The sequence below is a fragment of the Podarcis bocagei genome, assembly GCF_964188305.1.
Source record: "Podarcis bocagei genome assembly, chromosome: 5".
In the NCBI taxonomy this organism is placed as follows: domain Eukaryota; kingdom Metazoa; phylum Chordata; class Lepidosauria; order Squamata; family Lacertidae; genus Podarcis; species Podarcis bocagei.
The window spans coordinates 57,798,596-57,813,787 of NC_138129.1; the positions used below are offsets into that span (position 1 = coordinate 57,798,596).

The window sequence follows — 15,192 nt, forward strand, 5'->3', positions numbered from 1 at the left end:
TCAGGGTGCAATGGAACAGATGGAACAGACACTATATTGGATACATTGATCTAACTGTGAAACCCAACTCTTTGAATCTGAGCAATTTTGCCCCAAAGTGCCTCTCAGCATTGTTTTAGTGAGCTGCTGAGGGTATCCGAGCAACTCTCTCTTGGCCAGGTGACAAAAGCCCATTTGCCACACAGAAAAACTATTCCAGACTGCTAACTGCAGATGCAATGGTAGTGGAGCAGTAAGTTTTTGCCATCACTGTCGCGTGGTAGGGACAATTATGGAACCTCACATGTGTTCGGCCAGGTTTACACCAAGATTTACACCGCTTGTACTCTACCTGTCAAACTTCCTGTTTTATTGAACACGAGGACACCCAGGAGTGATTGTGTTGAAGACTTATAGCTCACTATTTCACATTATGACCACAGTATCAACAGAAGCACCATCCATATCAGCCAGAAAATCCCCCAGAGCATTCAGGAATCAATCATATACCATAATTATCCAAGGGCGGACCATTTCAGTACATCCTCCACCCCTGCAATGCGAAATTCAGCCCAAACCTTATTAGGGAATGATCCATCCTTTACAACACACTCACAATAAGACCCCAATCAGCTGAATATTATCATTCTGCTCTGTGGTATATACCAGGCCACAAAGGTTCCTTAAAACTGTGTTAAACTATAGTTTAGTGCTAAGTCTAAGTATAGCCAGTGAGTTACTTTTATAATGCTTACTCAAGGGTAAAAGTGATTGCTGTGGGTGACTGCATATTATTAAAATCCGTAATTCTTATAACACAACAAAAATATGAGTCATTTAGTTCAAGGTGTTTGTAATTAATTTTCCATTACACACTTCTATAGCCTGCATAAATTCACCCACGAATTTGCCCTTTGTACCCAAGGTGTTTCTATATTTAAGGAACATATTAATTATAAGTAGGTAAAAGTTTCTGGACATAAAACCCTCTTCTTATCCAACTTAAATGTTTCTGAGAGTAATTCATAGATATTAAAATACACAAAAAAACTTGTGCTTGATATCAGGGTTCCAGAAACGTTGGCTGGTTTCCTTAACTTTATTTGAATCTCTATGCTTTAGCATGGAATCTGAACGCATATAACTCACAGCTGTTACCAACTAGAGTTTGTATTCTAACCAGAGTTTGAAAGCAGGTTTAAAGTTAGCATCAAAGCTTAACCCAAATGAGAGTTTTGTAGTTGTAATTTGAGTCCTCAAGAAGACATCCAGTAGAGCAATTCTGCGTTGTTCAGAATTGATTCAGAATTGATTAAATCTAGCAGTTCAAAAGCACGTCAAGTGCAAGTAGATAAATAGGTACCACTCCAGCGGGAAGGTAAACGGTGTTTCCATGCACTGCTCTGGTTCGCCAGAAGCGGCTTAGTCATGCTGGCCGCATGACCCGGAAGCTGTCTGCGGACAAACGCCATATTCCATTTTAAAATACCCCTGTTCCACTCTCCATGCTCTCCATTCCAGTATAGAAACTGCTGGTGTCACTTGTGGTCTTTGTTGGGTCATCATACCAAATCGCACAGACATACACACCCTCAAATCATATGATTCCCACAACCATTTTAGAGGTCTTCCAGTGAGGGTAATCCCCACAACCCCTGCAAAATTAGGCTGAATGTGTGCACCTACAGTACACAATCACTCGCAAGCAAGTCTAAAGAGTGCAGACAAGTATGTGTGAAATCGCACATGGGTGATCATTGTACATGTTTGCTCATACACATTTATAACATAGCTAACCAAATGGGAACATCCAAACAATGAAGGGTTCTGCTACTTGGGTTTGGTTCAACAGTCAGTATACCATTTCAGCTCATATGTGAGAAATAACAAGAGGAGATCAATCAGTTTGATGCTAGCTTATTTCACTTCTCCCTCTCCCTCCCACTTCTTAAATTCAGATTCTTTATCACCTGCGTGTTGAGAATGGAATGAGTAATGATTGCCACTGTGATGGAGGATGTCTGCTTAAATCCCAGTAAGTCATCAAATGGCTGTTATGTACAAAGATAGTGCAGTCAGTAATCAAGCCTTTTTTCAGTAGGGTTAGGGAGCAATGTTATGTGTGCATGTTATAGTAGTTACAAAAATGGGTATTTCGCTATAAGCACCACATGTAGATCAAACTGACAGACTCCTTGGGGAATAAGCCCCATCACCTTCTGAATGCAAGACAAGCATAAAACTACTGCAGCAGCAGGGGGGGGGGGAATATCAGTTTGAAAATAATTAAACAGCAAGTCAGCCACCCATAATGATATTCAGCAGTGCACATTAGGGACAGTTTGCTGGGAATGCACAAGAGCACTCCAGTTGTTTAATTAACATTGAAACGGCAGTTCCACAAGAACTAAAAATCCTGTTAATTTATGTGTCTCTTAATGATGCTCATTTAAATACTGTCAACTTTTCTTGGGTTTAATATTCATGATTTCTAGTCATTAAAACACCAAAGCTCCATTTGCGGATTCATTGCAAAACACACATTGTTTGATAAGGATGAGTAGGACGACAGTTCTTTAATAAAAGTTAGGGTGCTTCCCTAAAGTGTACATTTCCAAAGAGGTCATGGTGACTCGCTCTATAAATGATCTCACTTTGCTCATTGTGGTAATGCAATAAACCACTTGGGCTTTCTTCAGATTTTACATGTAACTCCAGCTCACCATATGAAAAATTATGTCCATAAAAACAATTACTTTTCCATCATGGAGCATGTTAGCTCCATGGAAATGTGTCTATATATGGAAATTATGTGTTTAAATATAAAAATAATGCCTTACAGGCCTTGAAATACTGCATCCAATATCATTTGGGTTCAGCTAATAGCCTTACAGTTTGGCTTTGTCAAGAAAAGGAGAGTTTTGACTGGATCAGCTACCATACATGAAAAGTACTGAATTCACAGGTGAGAACTCAAAGGATAGAAACGAAGGAACATGAAACAGAAAAAAGGGAAAGGGAACTGACATTTCTGCCTGTTGCCACTACTGACATGTAGCCCAGTCCTATGTATGTTTATTCAAAAGTGAGTCTAAATTCAATAGGCGTTACCTCCTGGCAGGTATATAGGTATTAAAAATAAATTCAATAGGGACAAATGTAAAGTTCTACACTTAGGCAGGAAGAACCAGATGCAGAAATATAAGATGGGGGACAGCGGACCTGCCAGTAGTACATGTGAAAAGGACCTAAAGGTTTTAGCAGCAAAAAAGGCTAATGCTATTCTAGGCTGCATCAACAGAAGTATCGTGTCTAGATCAAGGGAAGTAATAGTCCTACTCTATTCTGCCTTGGCCAGACCACACCTGCAATACTGTGTCCAGTTCCGGGCACCACAATTTAAGAAGGATATAGACAAGCTGGAACCATGTGCAGAAGAGGACAACCAAGATGATCAGGGGTCTGGAAACCAAGCCTTATGGGGAGCAGTTGAGGAAGCTGGGTATGTTTAGCCTGGTAAAGAGGAGACTGAGAAGAGATATGGTAGCCATCTTCAAATCCCTAAAGGGCTGCCACATGGAAGATGAAGCAAGCTTGTTTTCTCCTGCTCCAGAGGGTAGGACTCAAACCAATGACTTCAAGTTACAAAAAATAAGATTCCCACTAAACATCAGGAAGAAGTTTCTCACAGTAAGAGCTGTTTGACAGTGGAATGGACTCCCTCAGGAGGTTGTGGAGTCTCCTTCTCTAGAGGTTTTTAAGCAGAGGCTGGATGGCCATCTGTCATGTATGATCTAGTTGAGATTCCTGCATTGCAGGGGGTTGAACTAGATTATCCTTGGGGCCTTTTTTAACTCTACAGTTCTTTGAGTCTATGATTCTATGGTTTAATATTCATTCACCTGTCTGATTTAAGTCTAAAACACTGGATGCAGAGTTATGCGCAGATGGGCAGGCCTTTCTGGTGGACTCCTTAATCCATGCCAAATCCTTACCCAGATCAGCTGGATCTGAGGACAAGGTAGAGGAATAGTTTATTAGCTGTATTCCCAAATAATTGAAATGAATATTAATTGAGTTTCAGTATTACCATCTATCTGAAAGAGTTTTTGGCAATGAAGCCTTGGCCAACTATAGAGAAATGTTAAGTGCTCCCAAGAATTATTGCACTAGGCTGAATTTGCAAAATACCTGGGAATTAAATCATTTCCTAGTGAGAGATCAGCATCAAAGCAATTTACCAAATTCTCATTCAGCAGTTCATTTCAATTTGTGTGTGTGTGTTAATTAAAAACAAGAACTAAGAACATTCTGTGGATGTAAAATACAATTGTAGTTAAATTATAAAACACAGTTTCTTAATATTCCAAGCACTGTTTAGTAGAAACAACATCAATGCATTCTTATCTCTCTGGAAGTACATTTTTTATTAAAATGAAAAGTTTATTATTTATGATTATCTTAGTGAGAACATAGGCTTATGCCTATATGGAGGAGCTAAAACTTTCATATTCTCTTGTGCCCTATATTTGCCTGGCTGCCTCGTTCACTTATTTGGGGCTCTTTAATGTATTAGCTTCCTCTGGTTATTTTGTACTTTATACAAACAACTGTGAATAAATTGTTATTTGTGTATAGAGAGTACTTTCTCGGCTCTGGGATATGTTAAGGTGAGGCCCGGAAGAAAGTGTTCATTTAGTCCACTTTATTTTAGCTTCTGAAGGGGATGGGTTTATGGAGGCCATTGAAGGTTCAGTTTTACAGCCTCATTCTACCATCTATTGTACTGTAAAGCAGTACTTGGGTTGGGAGGAAGACCAATGACCCTGACACCAGCAGGTCATTGCTGTGGCCTTGTGAGCTAGCTCATTATCTCACTATGGTTTGACCTCTCTGCCAACCGCCACTACTCTGATTGTGTTTTAATGACTGGGTGGATGGACACAGGCAGCAAGGCAGTTAAACCTAGTGGTGCAGCCATTTTGTAAAAAAATAGAGTTGCACAGCGTCAGTTCTTGTTCCATGATTCAGTTGCCTTTCGTGTCATTTTGGACAGTTTGCCGTTTCAAATATTACAGCCATCATCACCAGAGATGTCACATACAGCCTGTATGTGGGAGACAAGTGGGCAGAGTGGTTGGGGGCTTTGGCTAGATTAGCATGAGTAGATCAAGAATATGTCTCCATTGGAACAAGACCAAAGGCAATATTTACTAGGGAGATGAGCAGCATAAAGCTGCCATCTACACAGTGATTACATTACGTGGAAATGGACTGATAGGTAAAAGCGGACACGTTTTGTCTGGAGGAGGATTCAGTCAGGTTAGTCATACCTGAAATCTGGAGCAGTACAAGCCACCAGTGAGAACTAGGCCCCATCTGCACTGTACATTTAAAACAGTATCATACAGTAGTATCTCACTTTAAACAGTGAGAAGTATGATTCCCCTCCCAGAGCTACAATTTCTAGAGTTCCCCAGAGATTGACTGTTAAACCACTCTAAGAATGGAAGGCCTGTGAGGGCAATAGGTGTCTCCTAACAACTCTCAGCACCCTTACTTTGGGAAAAGCCACACACTGTAGCTTTGTGAGGGGAATAGGGGTCTCCTAACAACTCTCAGCACTCTTACCAAACAGATGGAACCAAGATGATAGGTAACAGCGATGGAGGAGAGTCTGTGGAAACAATTTTCTGGGAACCAATTGCGCACAATGAGTTCTTGTGATGAGATAAAATTATGTCCGGGAACAATCAAGTTGTTACTTGCTGTGACCCAGCATTAGTTGGTCAATGAAGTGTGGATACACTCAATGATTCCTCGAGGAAGACACTTGTCCGAGTCTTTAAGATGTTCTGTTTTCAGACTAGTGCCCATGAAAGTAGGAATAGCAAAATAAAGGAAGGATTGGGACAAGGGGCTAGTGGCCAGAAAAGTTCAAGGAATTTCTCTCCCAATATAGACCTACTCACATATATCTATTCATCTTCTGGGGTCCTTCTCCAGGTGCCACCACTAAATGAAGTGAATTGGGTGCCACTGGCTACTAAAGTGTGAGTTTATCTGCTTTTATTGGGGAATAGTTTGCTGTTTAAATGAAAGTTTTATTGTTCCCCACCTTGAAATCTTAGGCTAAAGGGTAGGCTGTAAATATTTCAAATAAACGGATGAAAGGAGGGACATTGTGAAATGTTTTCCCTGGATATTCTCACCTGGCACCCACTTTGAATTCTTTTCAACGTCATGCGAAGACCTTTTTATTCTCTCAGACCTTTTAGAAAAAGTGCTTTTAATGCCATTTCCTCTGTCATACATTTTTATATCAGTTTTAAACATTGCTGTTTCATTTTGTTTTAGATTTCACATGCAGATGTTTTACAGTTTTGGTTTTAAAATGTGTGTTGTAAACTGCCCAGAGAACTCCAGTTATTGGGCAGTATAGAACTGGAATAAATAAATGAACCTACATATCTGTATACCTGCAGTGAGCTTTAATACTAGGATTGATAGGACAGGTTTGCCCTACGAAGTATGTTGCTAAATCAAACCACTTATTGCATCATTAGAGCTCTGCATACCTGGAAGACTGCAGTGGCCATCTGATATCTCTATAGCAGCCAATTCTCATTGGGTCAGGGTTTCTAGATATTCTTCCTCTTTCTGTAAAGTTCTTTGAGTCACGAAAAAAGACAGCTAAATGTTCTGACTGATGTGGGAGCAGCACACTTATTGATTTTATTTGCATTCATATGGATGAAGTATTTGTGAATATGTTTCCATATATATATATATATATTAACAGGAAGCGACTGAATGAAATGAAGACAGCAGCTAAAGTTGGGAGAGAAGAAGGAGTTTAATTTTACACTGTGTAAAATTAAACTTTGTGGGGAAGTAAACCCTGGGATTTTGGAGAGGACATCAGAAAAAACTGAGTTTTTAATATTTAAATTAAGGCAATTACGGTACATAGAGATTCAAGCAAGATTTTGAGGCAAGATGATTTTCCACATCTATATTCATATGGTAAACTGGTTTCAGAAAAGTAACCCTATATCATAATAAATCAAGTTACCACATCCTTAGTACGCTAGACAACTCTGTCATCTTAAAAAAATGATCATATGAATTGGTTTTTAGTCTGCCTAATGGTGAAGTATAATTATCAGAAGCTGAGTAATAAAGAAGCAGCATTTGGCTCATTCCACTTATTCTCATATTTACAGGACAGTTCATGTGATAAATCATGCCATGACTACAACTGCATGTTTTATTCATTTTGCTGTTTATTTTTTAATCCTGCCTTCTATACATGACGTGTCCTGTCTTGAATACAGGATCTTTTGAGTATCCGTTTACCATGGGAGAATGGCTAACATTTACTATTTTGTTCCTACCTCCTGAGACCTTGAGGGACTGAATTGACCTAGGAGAGTTGTTTTGGGGAAAACATTAGAAGAGGTGTGGATTTTTGGTTCCAATTACCTGTCTTGATTTTACTGGTGGTTCACCACTGAGATGGCCAAGTATTTGATCCCACTTTTAGTTGCTATTTTAATGTTTGGTTGTAACTGGATTAAAAGAATAAAAGAAGAAATCCCAGGGTCCCTAAGATCTAGGTTTGGGGCAAATATTCTCTTAGTGAGAGAAAGCTCCAGCAGAGATTTAAAATCACAAAACATTCAGCAAAGTAAAGAGTGGAAATATGGGCTGCTAGACCTTTAAAATATTGCCTTCTAAATATCTTTCCAAAGTTACCATTTTGTTCTTCTTCTTTTAGCATAGAAAAAAAGCACACATGTGGTAAGTTAAAATTGTTTACTTACAAATGCTTCAAAGGTCAGATTCTTGTGCTTTTCCATACAGCAGCAAGAAAAGCCGTGGAGTTTAACTTAGTTTCAAAAAGGTAAGAGTTTCTTAATTATTTGTATATAAACAGAAAGATGGCTTGACAAAGCCATGCGGTCTAAGCTTGGAGCATTTAGCTCAGACGTCCTTTCTGGTCAGATTCACATGGTGGAAGAGAATAAACAAAGGCTTTGGTAACCCTTCTTCTCAAGGTGAGGGTGTGTGACCTATCTAGGTCTGGTATGAATGCTTACTCTATAGTCAACCCCTTTGTACATTAAGTAGAGCTAAGCATGTTGGTTACATGAGGCTACACACTTTTGCATTAATAAGTTTTAGTACTTGAGGTTTCACATGCCTTGTTTGAGGTTTGTGTGCCCTGAATGTAACCTTCCATGTTTCAGTGTGGGTGTCATCCTACCCAACCTTTAAAGCCAAAGACAGTCCACTACAGTGTGGCAACCAACAAGTTCAACAGGACTCAGCTGGAGGTATCCAATGCCCTTGTTCCATTAGTGCACAGAGGAACTTGTCCCTTTCTCTTCCCCTTCACATTCTCCCAAATCTGCTCTGAAGGGTTGTGTGGGGACCCCCCAAAATAGCTTTGGGGAATGCATGGGGAAAGAAAGGAGAGGAAGTTCCATTGCACAAGCAGAAATATTTGAGCTCATGGAGTGAGTGACTTTGTGCTACTTTGAATATAAGCCCACTATGGTTCCTTACAGCAGGGGTAGCTGATGTGGTTCCCTTCACAAGTTATTGGACTACAACTTCCATAAGCCACAGCCAGCATGTTCAATAGTTGGGAATGATGGGAATTGTAGTCCATTTTTTTAAAAACCACGTGGAAGGCACCATTAGACAGTGGAGAACAGTGCTAAAAACTGAATTGTGGACTAGGGGAAAGAAAGAAAAAAGATTGTGAGTACAAAGCTGATATGAGGCTTGCTACTTGCAGTTACTTTGGGAGCAATTGCCTTTATTTTACAAGCACTGAAATGTGCGAGAATAAGCTCGCTGTTATCATTGGCTGCATTTGGTGCTGAGCTTTTTATTTCCAGTCTCTTATGAACTCAGTGTTTGGCAAAAGCTCAGAGAAATCCCATCTGCTTTAGCATGTGGTAGGAGGTTAATGGTGACAAAAAGTCACACTCCATGAGAGCTTTTCTCATTTCTTCAGTTTTCCTGACAAGTGGCTTTGCCAGCTTTCAGGCCTCCTTTTCCCACAAAGGGCATCAATGTTTCATTAACCCTTCCCCCTCCAGAAGATGGCCTGTTTTATGTCAGGAACGCCGCTCCTTTTTCCTGCACCTTCTGCTTTTCGCAGGCAGGGCTGTATGGGGGCCCTAATTTAACACAGTTTGGGCAGAGACCGTTTCTTTTCTTTCTTCAAATGCCAAGGTGAAGCCCAGTAAACTCCTCACATTGCTTTGTGCCATTCCATCAAGGAAGGCGAGAAAGAACTTCCATTATTGAGCAGGTCACCATTCTTTCCTGATGTCAAGTGATGAGTTTCCAGACTGTAACCATGCTGACATTTGCTGCTGCCCTTAGAAAGCTGAAGCATTGAATTGAGTCATAAATGACTTTTTGACGGAGCTCAGTCTTGCTTCTTGTGAATTTTGTTACTTCGCTTGATACAGATTACTACTGAAGGGTTCTGGGAACAAAATAAAACATCAGCTCATTTCCTATGGTATAAACAAATGCCGTGGATAAGAAGAGAATCATATGCCTGGTATTTGTGTCGATTTTTTAAAAATCACAACTAACTGTATTGGGGGGCTGCCTAATGCGTGTAATAAGACATTGGCAGAATTTGGGGCATGCAGTGAGTGCCTGGTACCTTTCCAAGTGAGAGAAATATATACATATTAGAGTGGAAGGTTGAGAGAAAGATGTGTGTGTGTGTGATAGAGGGAGAGAGAGAACTTATGATCAGAGAGATCTTATGATCAGAATCTCAAAACACAACATTTACAATGGTGCTTGTGATCACCATTGGCCAAGTGAGGGACTACAGTGCAATCTTACCTATACATGCCTACTCAAAATTCAGGTCCATTATTTTCAGTGAGTATTACTATCAGCTATCTGTTTATACGATTGCATGCTTACTCTTTTGTTGCTTGGCAGTCAAAATAAGGATGGATTTGGCCCCGGGGTTTCTTCCTTGTGCAAAAGTCGTATGGCGCTAGAGCTTGTGCAAGTGGCCTCGCAAAATTAGCCACCTATTTCTGGTTAGAGAAATTATGGGGTTGGAGAGGTACCGTTTCACCAGATTTATCTTGGGGAAGAAAAATTATCCAACAGGGTCTTAAAAGGTGATGCTCACCTTCAGCGGTGGCAATAGTGCAGCTTATTTCTTTTTTCCAAAGGGAGTGTTGGTGGTTGCTGCTGCTGAGCCTTTTCACTGGCACTGTCCACAATGCCCCAAAATGTTGTAGCTGTTGCCTGCCCCTCCAGACTTTGGGGTATCATGTTAAAGGGGTCCGGAAAGAGTTGGGGTTCTTACTTGATGTATGTCAGAGGACCCCCTCACCTTTGATTGATGTCTACAAGGTGTACATCCAGCAAGTGAGATGGTTGTCAATGGTCATACCCAATGCCTATGCCAAAACCTTTACACCTGTAATCAGTAAAGTTGTGGCCTGATTTGACCCAAAGTAATGTTGCCCTATCCATTTATGGGAGTCAGATATTGGGGGGTGGGGGGTGGGAGGGTGGCGGCACCTGGCCCTTGCAACTTGCTTAACCAACTAACCTGGTTCTGGTGTAAATGGGCTGACTCATCAGCACAGGGAGAAGAACGAAGCATACTACTACTATCACCAGGTGACTGCTGACCAATCATACTAGATAAGAACCACAGCTCCTGCCACTGCAGCTGGCCAGCCCAAAACACAGTGTGGTCTGTGCAGGTGATGATGGCCAATCAGGCACACAATTTCTGCTGCAGCCAGCATCCCCAGGTAATTCAAGATAGGGGATGTCGTCACACCAACAATAATGCTTCTTTTGCCACAGCAATCATGCTGTTAGTTTTGTTACCACCATATTGCTCCCCCCCTTTTTTCCTCTCTCCTTTCAAACAACTGGAAGAAGCCAGGAAAAGGGCAAAACAGCGCAGTGGAAGAAAATGGAGGAAAGGTTAGACCACACATTGTGCATCTTAGCTCGGAGTCTGAGCACAGCCCTGACCCCAAAATGTAGCTTGGAGAGGGAAGGGCAGGAGGGAGTGGGAAGGGCAGTGGCAGATGGGCTGCTGCCACCACCTCTTCTGCTGCTGCCTGAGGAAAGCAACTTAGTTTGCCTCATTATGAAGGTGGTTCATTTCTTCATCCCCTTCATTTTGCACCTTTCATTTTAGATCAGCTGGACTCTTTTCATCTCTTTATTCCTGCTCTTTTTACTCTTCTGCCTTTCTTCCACTCTCTTTTAGGAGGGTGTAGACAGCTTCTGTGCACAACATACAAATTGCTTCCAATGTTCTCATTTTGTTTCCTTTGGGTATGCTTGCTAACTTTTAGAGTGCAAAGATGCCTGCACCCATCACATCCTGTTCAGCCATTTTGAGATGCGATAGCCTCAAATGCCATTTCTGCACTTAGATGATTATCTTAATAGCCCTTGAAACATCATTATTTGTTAATGTGCACTTAAACAAAGGGCAGTCATAAACGTCCCATTGAAAGTGGGGGGAGGAATTGGCAGCAGTATTTAAGAATGCATTTAGTCCATTAGTGTACACCACATACATAAGAATAAAAAATGAAGGATCTGGTATTTGTTTCTATCATTATACAGCAGTTTTATATTTACTGCCAAACCTTGGTCTAATAACTCTGCATGCTGAAAAATGAAAGCAACCTTTCTTACTTACAAGTGGCCTCTGAATACCATTTTGCTAGAATCCAAGTGGGGAGTCTGCATTCCCCAAGGGTCCTTCATGAGGGCTTCACATCGGCAACTGGTTGGCCACTGTAAAAACAGGGTGCTGGGTTAGATGGCCCATTGGACTCATATGTTGTGTATTTCCAAGAAAAGAAAAGAGAAAGAGAAAAGAAAAAGGCTAAAGTTTTAAATTTTCAAAGGTCCTTATAGAAACAAAGGTTTATTCGCAATAGTTTCTCTATCTTGAAAATAGCATGTAGCCATACAAACTTTCTCTTTATAGCAGATTCACAATCCAGATCCTCCCCCCCCCCGTTGTGTTTTTTTCTAATAATTATCTTGAACAAGATACCTGCAAAATATGCCTGCTTAGTTTCAGAAAATAATGGCAGTGGCCGCTACCAGCAGATGCCCATGTCATACTATCTTTTGTCAAAGTCCTTCTACAATTGCCTTCTCTGTGGTTATTCAGCCACAGGGGAGACAGCTTTTCAGTAGTGGTACCCAGTTTTGCAAGCCCCTTCCTAATGATAAGGAAGGGGCTCGCAATGGCAAGCCTAATGGCAAGCTCCTTGCCATTCCAAAGCATGTTTATTTATCTAGACGCTTTAAATTCTCTAAGCCAAGGATGTGGCCCTCCTAATTTTGTTGGACTGCAAGTCCTGTCATCCTTGACCATGGGTTGTTTGGGCTGTAGCTGTTGAGAGCTGGGGTTCAACAGTTGAGGAACCACATTTCTCCCACCCCTGACCCAAGCTCCAGTTTACTTGATATTTTAAAATAATTTTGAGTATCCTTGTAAAAAAAAACCCATACTACAGTTAACGGATTATATCCAGTCATGTTGCTCAGCTGACAACAAGGCTTCTGTCAACAGAAGAAGGATGGTAGTCACTGCCAGTGATTCCCTCTCCTGTTGCAGCCCCCCACCATACCTCCCAGCCCTCTGCCATAGATATAGGAGGGCTCAGAAGGGGAAACTGCCAGAAATTCCTTCCCCCTTTTGCTAAAATAAGCTTTACTGTCAGCTGAATAATACTGTGAGACACAGCCCAGCTGGTATTCAACATGAACGCTTGAGATCAAAAGTCAAATGTGTTAAATGTGGCCTGATTTAGCAAAAGATACTGAGTTTTTGGAGATGTAGCGTCTGATCCCAAAACTCTTCAAGCAGTAAAGGGCCGTCTGACACCGCTGCCCTTTGGGAAGCACATCAGATGCAGTCCCCTACTCTGGTGGGGCTGCCAATGTTATTTGATTTTGTGAGAGCATGCATATTGTTGTACACTGCTCTGGAATCTGAACTGAACAATGGCTATGCAGAGGTTTCAAATTAATAAATGCTATACCCTTTCTGAAGGGATGCGGGTGGTGCTGTGGGTTAAACCACAGAGCCTAGGACTTGCTAATCAGAAGGTCAGCGGTTCGAATCCCTGTGACGGGGTGAGCTCCCGTTGCCCAGTTCCTGCTCCTGCCAACCTAGCAGTTCGAAAGCACGTCAAAGTGCAAGTAGATAAATAGGTACCACTCTGGCAAGAAGGTAAACGGTGTTTCGTGCGCTGCTCTGATTCACCAGAAGTGGCTTAGTCATGCTGGCCACATGACCTGGAAGCTGTGTGCTGGCTCCCTTGGCCAATAAAGCGAGATGAGCGCCGCAACCCCAGAGTTGGTCACGACTGGACCTAATGGTCAGGGGTCCCTTTACCTTTACCTTTTATACCCTTTCTGATAGCCAAGGAGGGGCAGCCGGTGACAAACTGTGTCTGTTGCTCTCTGCCAGTGTCTGAAAGGCCTGATGCTGAAGGGAATCCTATCAGCCCCAACTTGCATAGCCAATGGTCAGGGATGATGGGAGTTGGAGTCTGGAAGGCACCAGGCTCAACTCCCCTGATACATGCTGTATGAGAAACAGCCAGAGGAAGACTAGTTCTTATCAGCATATCATGGGTGGGGATGAAGATAGCATTAACTAGGTAATTCTGTTCATATCCTCCAGTGCACCGAGCCTTATTTCCTACTTGCATTTGCAGCAACAGCATTTGTTAGCTTTTGGTTTGCCCATTCTAGAAACACAATTAGCATAGGCTAAATATGATTTCTGATGCAACGTATTGTTGTTGTAGTTATTCTTATCAGTGGGAGGCAGCCACATTAATACAATGGTAACTAATACCGGGTGCTTGGAAGGCGGTAAAATAAAAAGCTACAGAACATGCCAAGCAAATTATCCATTGCTGAACGGGGAAAGAAAATTTTCTTCCTGATTTCCACAGATGATCAACTTATGCCTTGAAGCATTAGACTTGATTACGCTAATCATTATTTTAGCTTACATAGCTACAAACTTTATTAGTGTTGCCCAGTGACTTTGCTACTTTGGGAATTTAATCAAACGGTTAGAGTAAATGGAGCTATTTGCTTTATCCCTAGAGGCGTGCATATATATATATATATATATATGCAGGTTTTGGTGTCTTCGGGTATCTTCCCGTGTAAGAGTTGGGGTGTCTAGGCGACGTTTCGACGAGGTCTCACTCGTCATCTTCAGGCTGGTGCTTTCGGCTTCTTGTTACTAGAACAGAGCAGGATCTCAGTGTTTGAGTTCCTATAAATACTGTTGAGGGGGTGTGGTGTATAGCCTCCAACGTTCTGGGCAGAGAGGAAGTTCCTAGGTTAATGTGCCTTTTCTTCTTTTGTTCATTAATTACTTGAGGGATATCTTGAGTGATTACTTGAGTGATATTCTGGGTACCACTTAGGAGGGTCATTAGGTGTGGATTAGTTGCTAAAGCTTTCGTGTCTTGACCTCTTGACCTTGTAAAGAGTTTTTCTGAGAAGATGGCTGTACTGCACTTAGTTGTGCTCTGGCTTGGCTTCGTGTATAGGGGCGAGCTGTGGTTTTGTGCCCTGTGCCAGCCAGATCTGTGTAGGGATTGCAGGGGGGTGCAGCATCCGGAGGTGCCACTATGGTTTGGCTACTGGATGGTGTCTGTAATTTATCTGTGGAGAGGGTCTGGGTTTGGGTCTGGTGTGGTTGATTGGAGATGGCGTTCTGTGACACACCTAATGACCCTCCTAAGTGGTACCCAGAATATCACTCAAGTAATCACTCAAGATATCCCTCAAGTAATTAATGAACAAAAGAAGAAAAGGCACATTAACCTAGGAACTTCCTCTCTGCCCAGAACGTTGGAGGCTATACACCACACCCCCTCAACAGTATTTATAGGAACTCAAACACTGAGATCCTGCTCTGTTCTAGTAACAAGAAGCCGAAAGCACCAGCCTGAAGATGACGAGTGAGACCTCGTCGAAACGTCGCCTAGACACCCCAACTCTTACACGGGAAGATACCCGAAGACACCAAAACCTGCATTCCTGTACCCGTGAAAATCTACGAAAGCATATATATATATATATATATATATATGCTTTCGTAGATTTTCACGGGTACAGGAATGTAGGTTTTGG

At 41.7% G+C, this 15,192-nt stretch overlaps 1 long non-coding RNA gene across 3 annotated transcripts in view; it reads right to left on the reverse strand.

Annotated features, from left to right (window-relative positions):
* The window catches only part of LOC308586559, a 110,152-nt gene that overhangs the window by 62,573 nt on the left and 32,387 nt on the right, over window positions 1-15,192 (reverse strand). For all 3 annotated transcript variants that reach the window (XR_014007937.1, XR_014007938.1, XR_014007939.1), the window contains exon 2: window positions 11,711-11,808. This is a non-coding gene — a long non-coding RNA (uncharacterized lncRNA). The remainder of the gene's footprint in view (window positions 1-11,710; window positions 11,809-15,192) is intronic.